Below are 10,236 nucleotides of genomic sequence, written 5' to 3' on the forward strand. Positions count from 1 at the left end.
AGCGTGCATGTGCCTGAGGCAGCATGGGTTAGTCCTGCTCCGCAAGTTGTCCCAGAACCTTTAGCTCTGCTTTCTAATGGCATTTATTGGAGAGTCTTTCACCTTCAGCGCTCAGTCCTAAGAGAAGGGCTTATGCCAGTCTTCAGAAACCTCAGTGCTCTCTTGTGCTGGACTTAAATATGTCCACAAAGTAAAGGTAAAGCATTCTACTAGAAGTTAACTGGAACTGCTGAAATTATTCAGAGGACTTCTTTATTATGGAGCCTCCTGACTTCTTCAAGGTCCTTTTCTTACTTGCTCATTTTAACTTCCCTCACTTGAAAACTGGGGGAAGGAGAAGGGCTGTCAGGGCTTTGCAATGGTACATTGAGCTCTGGATCCTGCAGTCAAAGGAGACTTTTATCCCTTTTGTTGGAGGTAAAATTTCTACCTGTTGGGTGCAAGTGTATTTTACATGAGTGCCAACTGGTTGGAAATTGTTAACTTCTGGCTCTGTAAAGCAAAGATTTTTATGAAACTTGATGAACTTTTAAAAGTAAAGAAAACTCTCAGTTTGGACTCAACTTGTCAGAACAGTTTTACAGGCCATCTAAAAGAGGTACAAAATGGCTTATGTTTTGAAGATACAGTCAAAACTATTATTACTGGATTTAAATGTGGAAGTAGGAAAGGGGGTAAACAATGGTAACAGGAAAGCTGTTTTGTTGGTTTTGGTTTTTTTCTTAAATCTGAAGTTACTAGCTGTCCCCATGTTTCAAGAAGTGAGATGCACTTCAGTCTACCAGTTGAGGTTTTTCTCCTAGACAAAACACAGACTGCTGTGTGCTTTTTGACTAAGTACAAATTACAATTGCCTAAAATAAGTCTTAAGGAGAGGTGTTTCATGTTAACTTATAAATCAGTTGAAAAGAATTCCTCTATAAATGATAGTGGGCAGAGCAGAAATATTCATTGTATTTGAAGACAGTTTGCCATTAAAAACAACCTGGAGTTTGAAAACAGTATGTATTGCAACTTGACTTGCGAAGTGTTACTATTTATATTGTAATTGTAATTCAGAATTTTACTCAAAATATAAAAGGCAAATGGTTTCTATATATTTGGAACTAACAGTAGCTCTGTTATGCTCAATGTGCATCTCTAACTCCTCCTGTTGACTGAGGCCGTGGCTCTCGTAGCCCTGTGGGTACAGCTAGCTGCAGTAGCTGGAATTGCTTTGGTACAGTGTATAATACAGTTACTCATCGTGCATGCCAAATGGATCCCACCTGCTTTGGCCTGAAGTACTGCATACCATTTCCCAAGGAAGATCCAGGGCTATGCTACTAGTGGTGCCAGTTACTCCTCAGGAATGAGAAAAAATTATTCTACCTTTTCCTTGTGTGTCTGAGCAGCTGCGCAACTGGCTTACATTGGCTCAAAATAAAAGTGGGTGCCCTGGATCCACCATTGGATGTGTTGCCACTTCATATATACTCTGCATTGCTGCTTTTTGGGGGGTGGTGGTGGAGTAGTCTATTAATGTTTCATAGTAACCTTATACAGCTTAAATGTGTTTCATAGTAAGCTTATGCAGGCTTGAACCCTGCCTTTTTTTTTAAAAAAAAATCTAGAACTAAACAAGCAGATGCTTTAAATTATTTAAATGAGCGTGCAGTGAAAAATCATGTTCATAGTGCTACTTCTCTCTTGGAAAAAAATACCTTCTTTTAGTCCCTGCTTGCTGGGTAAGTGCCAGGCTCTGGTCTAGCTTGATCTTGCTGATCAGCTTTGTTTTGCGCTCTGACTCCCACAAAGCCCAGGGGGAACCATCCCTTTGGTCTCCTCTTGTGTCAGGAGTAGTGGGGTGATGCTCTGGGGCCTTCACCAAGGTTCTCAACCACAGCAAGGCCTGATGCTGCTGCTCCCAGGAGGGGCTCAGCTGTGGGTGCTGGCTGTGCCAGCTGCCTGCCCAACGCTGCCAGGAGCCCAGAGAAGAAGCAGGGGATGTACCAAAGATGTCTGAACTGGTCTGATTGTATCCAAAAGAGAAAGTTTCTGCAACTGCCCCTGTCTTCCAGTTCATGTGCTGCAGGAAGGCGCTAGATGATACACATCTGATTTTTTCCTTACAATGGAAACACTATGCTGACCACAGGCTTCTTGCTCATTCTCTGAACCCTTATTTCCTCCCTTCCTATTGTTTTAATACACGATGAGAGTCCTGTGCTTCAAGTGCTTGCCGTGAGGGTTTGGGAAAAGCGTGATCCCTTATGCCTGGCAGGCCGTGCCCAACAGCACCACTTCCCACCACCGATGGGGAGTGGGTTTGTTCACAGGGCTGGTACCCAGACTGCTAAGGGAGGGCAGAAGATTTTACCAATTCAGAGCTGTGGGGCTGTTCCCTGAGAGCCTGACAAACTGCTGACCTTGGAGACAGGGTGGGAGTGGTAACAGTGCGGGAGTGGAGTGGACCCCCCTTATTAAAGTCTATCCTTGGAATAACAAGCTTTCTCTCACTGTATTTAAATCTCTTTGCAACTACATAGTCTTTAATCTAAATTAGGGGCATTAATAGGATTACCCTGTCAGCAACACAGGACAAAGCTAATTGCACTTGTCAGTGTGAGTCAGAAAATAAACTCTGCACTGAGGGCCAGCGGCCTCTGGTTACAGGTAGGTCTTTCTCCAAAGACCGAATGTTGCCTTTCCCATAAGTTCTGTTGAATAGAATACTCTTATTTTAATGTTCTCTGACTGAAATGCTGCAGTAGGCAGTAGTGCAGACCACAACCTCTGTCAAATGTGCATCATGTAATGACACGTCCTACTACACTGCTTCAATATAAGCCAGCTACTTGGTATCAGTCAGAAACGGGAGGGAAAACTATTTCAGGCCCAAGAATTTAAAGTGTGATTTAGTGAGTACCTGCATGGTTTTAGATCCTGATTGTATATTTTGCTCACCTACGCAGTCTCTGAACATGGCCCTTCTTCATACCGTTAAGAAAAACACTTGGATATTTGTGTCACAAATTTATTACACTTCTCCAGTGGAAGCACCTGCTGGGAAGGTGGTGAAGCGGGGGGGGGGGAGCTGATGCTTGGGGTCGCTGCAGCAGCAGCACAGCCCGCGGTCACTCGCGCGTGGGTTGCTGTGGCCGGTCAGGTGAATGCAGGGACAGCAAAGGGGTGCGCTGGGAGCAGAAGCGATGGACCCCGGCGCTGACACCCTCCTCCCGGGAAAATCCCTTAAAAAAAAAAAAAAAAAAAAAAAAAAGCAATACCTAGCGAGCCCTGCAGGTATCGCTGCTTGAAAGCAGCACCCGAAACAGCGGCACCGGGGCACCAGGGCCAAGCTGCCTCAGCCTGGGCCCGGTTTTCCAGCCGGATGGCGGAGCGGGGCCGCGAGCTCCGCCCGCCCGCGGAGCCGCCGGGACCTGCCCAGGCCCGCCTGGGCCGGCGGGGGCGAGGGCTGAGCCTCCCCCTCCCAGCGCCTCCCCGCGCTCCCTTCCCGCCCGCTCCGTCCCGCGCCCAGCTCCCGGCCCGGCGCCGGCCCCCGCTGCGTGTCTCGGCCCCGGCGGCCGCTCGTGCGGGGGGCGCGGCGGCGGCCGGTGGCGTGTCCCCCGTCCCCCGGAGAGTCACACCCGCCGGGTCACACAGGCTGCAACCTCCGCGGGGCGTTTTAACCCGCTCCTTAAGTGCCCCGGGAAACTCAGCGGCGGGGGGCAGGCGGAAGGCGTCGGGCATCGCAGGGGGGTGCCCCGCGGGGCTGCCGCTCGCCGCCCCGGAGGCCTTTGCAGCCCTGGGCAGCCCGGTCTGACCTGATGGCTGACCCTGCCCGGGGCCGGCGGCTGGGCCAGAGACCTCCGGGGGCCTCTTCCCCGTGGAATTACCCCGTCATCCCGCGGCAGTGGATCACGAACCCTCCTCTCAGCCTGAGCTGTGCCTCCGCCCTGCCCGAGCGGTGCCGGCTCACCCAGCCGGAGCCACGGCGCTAGCAGGGAGCATGGACAGGGCTGGCTGGAAAGTCAGTTCTCTTCCAAGGTGTCCGAGGGTCCAAAACCTTCCTGTTCCATGTGGGAACAGGACTGACCTACCCAGGCTGGAGCACGCAGCTGGGAGAGACTCCGGGACGCAGGACCAGGGGAACTCAGTCTCCCACATGCCCATGGACATTCCCATTAAAAGTTTAAATTTCAACAAACTACTATTTTTCCAACGACGAACACCCCAATGGCAAGTTCCCAGCCTGCTCTAGGTCCCCAAGCGAGTGGCCCTGGGACACCAGCATGGAGGGGAAGGCCGAGGAGCAAAGACGCCTCCTTCTCCGGTTGTCCTTGGCCCCGAGGTGCTCACAGCCGCCCCCTCCCCGCCACAGTCACTGTCCCGCAGGCCACCTGGCCCGAGGCAAGCTGCCCTGGCGTGGTTTCAAGGCCGGGGCGCAAGGCCTGCGCCTTCAGCAGGGCCGGGCTGGCAGCACCCGCAGCGTGGGCGCAGTGCTGCCAGAGCCACGCTTCATGTTGTTCCTGCGGGACAGGGACTGGGACACGCCAGCCACTGCACCTGACGTCCCTGCCGCTGCACCCCTCTGCAGGCCGCACCGGGATGAGTGGCTGCAGCGGGGGTACAGTGGCGACAAGAATGAAAGACACCCTTTGGCACTCAGTCGGGGACATTTTTTTCCCAGGCTGGGAGGTATAATGGAGGTGGCAGCTGCCACGCCGTTTGAAGGCTGCACCATCTCCTGAGCTCCCCCGGGTTCAGGTTTCCTTCCTCTCCCCTCCAGAGCCACTGGCTGGTGTCACAGGCGGCCGCTGCCAGACCCGGCCCTGCCCGCGTGGCAGGCACGGGCGCCCGCGCGGGGTGAGCCATTCGTCCCGGCTGTGCGGAGCCAGCGGCAGCCGGGCCTCACCTCCCGTAACCCCACCAACCTAAATCAGTTCAGCTGAAATTTTCCACTTGAGATGCATGCGAGACCAGAATAGATTTGCAGGGTGTTGGTGTTGTTTTTTTTTTCCCGCTAGCTAGAGGAAAGCCAGACAATGCTTTGCAATGTTTGCTTTTAAAACATCCTCCAGATGGCTTTAGGGAGTCCCCATTGCACAGGCAGCCCCACAGGGAAGAGCCCCTCAGGCTTGAGTATGCCAGGCTCGGCTGCTGCTCCCCCGGCAGTCCCAGCCCCTGGTCCCTGGGGGCCGGTGAGCCGAGTCCCGTGGAGCCACGACGCAGTTTTTCCACGGTGCTGCTGCAGCGGCTTCCAGGGCCGGGTGGGATCCTGTGAGGCCGTGGGCAGGCGGGGGAGGGCTGGGCTGCCACAGGCAGGCGGAAAGGCAGGAACAGAAGAGGGATTCCCAGCTTCAGCTCAGCTCCCAAAGCGGCGTTTTATTTGGTAGATTGTGAAAAAAAAAAAAATCCGCAGAGCAAAGCTGGTTCAGCTTAGCACATTTTGGCATGCTGTTCCTCTGCTCCTGCCAAATCCATTCTGCAGTCTCCCTGGAGTGGGGGCTCTCCCATCGCCTGCGCTGCGGAAGGGCTGGACCCTCACTCCAGCAGTAGCAGGCAGCCCGCAGCCCCGGTCCCTCTGCGCCCACGGCGCACAGCCCATCCGCACCCACCTCGACGAGCCGCTGCTGCTCTGCCTGCACAGCCGGGGTGCAGCTGCTGTCCCCCGAGCCCAAGGCCTTGAAGCATGCCACCCGCTTGTGCATTTCTGTGGGGGGTCAACCATCTCAAACCTCAAACAAGGCTGTTGGCAAGCAAAGAGGAGTCATCCGCAGCCTGGCTATGAAAGGGCAGGCACATAAAGCCCAACAGCTCCCTTGCTGCCCACTGTCCACGCACAGATCTGGCTCTGGACAGGATCTGCCAGTGCCACTCACCTGGCTGCCAGCACGTGGGGTGCAGGTCTGGGTACCAGCCCTGCACAGCCACACAAAGCTGCTCCTGGCCCAAGCAGTCACTAGCAACCATGAGGCAATCCCCCCCGGGCTCAGAGTGGAGAGTTTCTTTGACACTGAATCTCTATTAAACCTGCAGACCAGTTATGTTGGATGCAGCTCAAGCAGGAACAAACTCCAGCTCCAGTGCAAAACCCCGGAAGATGCCAGAGTTAGGAATGTTTCAGAGGAGGCAACTCTCTTACCTGCCATGTGTCCTAACGTGCATTCACATCAGACTCAACCACCCACCATGAGATGGTGGCTGTAATCCCCTGCATGCAGGAATGCAGATGGTCTGCACGCAAAGCCCTGCACCTCAGCCACGGTGCTGGGCTGAGCACGCCCAGCTGCTGAGGCACGGGCACCCTCCGCACCCACCAGCCATGGCCCCGCGCTCACCAGGATGGGGCTCAGCACTGCAGGAGACAGCCCTGGATGTGTCACTGGCAGTGGTGGAGAGGAGAGAGGGGACATGGTGCCACTGGTGCTCCCTGCCATGCTGGAGCCTCCGGCAGTCCTTTATGGCACCTTCCCCCCGCTGCAGCGCCAGGATTTCCCGGGAGCAGGGGCAGGCTCCCTGTGCCGCCGCTGAGCCCCCCTGCCCCGCATCCTGCCTTTGGCACGGGCAGGGCATGGAGAGAGGGCAGCTGGGCTTGGTCTGCTGCCTGCTCCCATATGGTCACATTTTCTTTCTATGTGTGAACATTTTTGCCTTTCCGGTGACTACTCAGGATCCCCCAAACTCAGACTGACACTGTCCCTTTGAGCTTCTGGGGTTTGTCTCATACTGTAGCAATTGAACCTTAAAACATGTTGCCTTGCAAGCTCTCTATTTATACCTACATAATGCTGGGCTTTGGGACACTTCTGTGGCATGTCCCCAGGACAGACATTTGATAAACCAGTCATTTCTTTACCCATTACAGTTCCCAGTTTCTCACTGATTATGCACTCAGAGATCTAAGGTTATTTGTCTCATTTTTAACCCCAGGAGCAAGGTTTCAGATAAGGCGTACAATGGAAGGGTGAAGTTGAGGGCATGCGCCATGACATATAAAGCAGCCTGGTCTGGAATAAGCTGAGCTCAAACTAGCTGAAGGCCCTGACAGCAAGTCAGAAGGCATTGTTTCATCATTAAGTAGATGCTTGTTAATTTTTTTAAAGAAATTCAGCTTCTGCACTAGGCTCTCTTGCCCAGTTGAACGAAGTGATAAAAGCAAGCAGCGGAACTGTAATGCTCCAGATAAAAGGCCAGTGTTTGGCTTCGTACCCAGTTCATAATTCATGTAAAGTTTCTATGCTGTCTATAAATCGCAGGACAGGATGAGTAGAGACAGGCCTATTAAACAATTCTAGCTTTTGTGGGATTTTTTAAAAATCAGTGATTACGCGGTTTCACAACAGATTCCCAAAAGGCCCTTTTGCCATGGTTCACAGCCTGTCCTGTGCCTGCAGAGAAACAGCAAAGGAGGAGGGTGACGTGGTGGCTTGCCCATCTCCCTCAGGCCTCTCCAGAGCTGGCACGAGTTGTGGATGTGTAGCTGTGTCTGCAGGTACTCCTGAAGGACGACGGATGCAGCCACCGAGCCGTCACTCCCTGCATCTGCTGTCGACGCTTTCAGCCCACAGCAGAGACTTCTCCCACCCAGGGCAGAGAGGAGCCGCTGGACGCTGGCCCCAGCAGAACGCGGGGCTGCTCTCAGGGCGGGCACCGAGGGTGCAGGGCCAGCGCTGGGGAAGGGGCTGACGCCTCCAGCCCGCTCTGTGGCTACTCCTTGTTCAACCAGAGTTGAACCAGAGCGTGTTTGGGAGTGTGCGAAGGGGGCATGTCCTCAGTCTGGCAGTGCAAGTCCTGCAGAGGAGCTAACACCCACGGCAGGTACCACCAACATCTGGGACAGCCACAGGCTACTCGTCTGAGTGCCACCAGGGCCACGTGCCCAGCTACAATTAAGAAAAAAAAAGGGCTATAGGATACAAGCGTAGGAAAAGGTGCTGGTGCTCCAGGCAGGTATGTGAGTACTCTTCTGGCGCTGCAGGGCGTGCTGCCCTGCCAGGGCTTGGAGCCTGACTTGTCAGTGTTTGTTCTTGAAGCCAGAGAGGAAAGGGGGGGAAAAAGTGCCTTTGATAAACTGCTGGAGACAAATGGTCTGTGAGCATTTTCTTTAACAAAACACCTGCACCATTTCCAGCAAGGAGGCTGGCATCCACCTGACCACAGCCGTTTCCACGTGGGAGACAACTGGGGAGAAGATGTGAAGAGAAGCCCCTTGCTCACACTGGCCCCCCGAGGCGGGGGCCGACGGTCCACTTGCAGCAGAGCTGGTGGCAGGGCACCCAGCCAGTGCACCCCACGGCTGCAGCTCCTCCGAGCTTCAAGCAGCACCTCGCCAGACATGGGGATTAGCTAACAAGCCGCCTTGGGAAGCAACACCAAGACAGGCTGTGCTTTACTCTTCCTGCCTGAACAAAACTGCCTGTGCAATGTGAGCGCTTCCCGCTTGGGACCCACGTAAACAGAGCACACACGTGGCCCCTGCAGCCTTTCACCTACTAAACTGTGTTTACATATTTCACTCCTCGCTTTTTTCCCACTGCTGCAAACCAATACCTGGGGGGGGGTATTGCATTTGGCAGGGCCATATGTTTTCCTGACATATATTTGAAGCCAGATATGTAATTGTACTGCTGAGAGATTTAAAATGAGAAAACCTTTTCAGGACATTTAAGCTGTATAAATAATCATAATAAAAGGCCTTTATAAATCTGTATGTTTAGTTCTGACAAGCTCCTTGCTACCCTACTCAGTACGAAATATAGACAGACTGTGATTTAAGGACTTCCTCAGTAAACAAAACAGCAAATGAGTAAGATAAATGGATATGTCTAGAGAACCAAATCATTCTTAAAATTCCATTTAAACACATTTTATTTTATGGCAGCAAGAAAGGAGTCCTTTTAACAGGGAAAAGGTCTTGCTCCCATGCACTAAAATAAGCAAAGAATTATGGCTCAGATTTTCAAATCTGCCTAAGGGATTCAAGTCTCCAACTAAACCAAACAAAGCGAGCATCCAAATCCTTTAAGCAGTGTCGAAAATCCTCCTAGCCGTGTGCACAGGGCTGTGCATATAAACGCATATAGAGTTGCATGAGTAAAAGACTTAATACACCTTTCACCAACTATTTCAAGGTATTCTGAGTATATAAATACATAAAAATGAACTCCAGTGAGTTGCGGTATTTGAAAGAGTGCTTGATTATTCTGTCATATGATCTAATCAATACTCACTGTTTATTTAACAAGAGTAAACTTGACCCAAAAGTTTCTAAAGCCTCGAGCTCTCCAACACCCATGGCCAGCAGGATTATTTAAGGGCATTCACCCAAAGTTGCCAAAGAGCCCTGCAGTAATCAAACAGACCCACACACCATTTGAGTCTGGGCTGGCCAGACCCTGTGCTATTAATAGTCATCCCAAAGAGGGGAGAGGGGTCTGTGCATGTTGGGCCACACATAGGTCTGCTCCTAAAAAACATGGCTTTACTATATCATCTGTGTCATCCCAATTTGGATCCATAAAGCTTCCTTCAGCATGGGCTGCTGCACTGTGTTTCTTTAGTTTAACAGATGCTTTCCAGACACGGTCTTATTTCACATAGATGTATGCTCGTATCTCAGCTTTGCTGTCCATAGGTGTGCTGCCCAGGATGGGATATCACTGATTTCACGATGACTGCAAACATTCACAACTCCAGCTGCTCTTACACGAAATGTGAGCCTTTAATTCACTGCACGTAAGGATCCAAACTATGACAGACTGACGATATGTGACAACACAGCTCACACAGGGCAGAAAATACTGGGGTGGAGGAGACAGGGGTGTCACACCAGCTTTAGGAGTCCCCAGGACTTTTCCAGAAGGGAGAAGTCCTGGGAACCTGAAGTCCTTTGCCTGACCAAGGAGCAGGCAGAGCTTTTTGGAGAATTGTTACGGACGCTTCCAGCTCCAGAGGACTATACATTATAGCTTATACTGTACACTGTCTCATAACATTGACCTAGATTTGAGGTTAACATCAAAGCTTCCTGAGGACAAAGGAAGCCAAAAGGCTTCCACCTTCCTCCTTTTGTCTGTACTCATGTTCCAGCACTGGTCCCAGCCAGCGCTCACTGATCGTGATCAGGACCCATGAGGATGGCATCCACAGCCTGTGCATCCAGGTTCGTGCAGCGGAAGGCTGAATACACAAGCAGAATAAAAGTGTGGAAAATGTGAACCACCTTATCTGACAAAGCCTTCTGTGGGCACAAGA

This window comes from Strix aluco, chromosome 1, assembly GCF_031877795.1.
Source record: "Strix aluco isolate bStrAlu1 chromosome 1, bStrAlu1.hap1, whole genome shotgun sequence".
NCBI classification, from domain to species: Eukaryota; Metazoa; Chordata; class Aves; order Strigiformes; family Strigidae; genus Strix; species Strix aluco.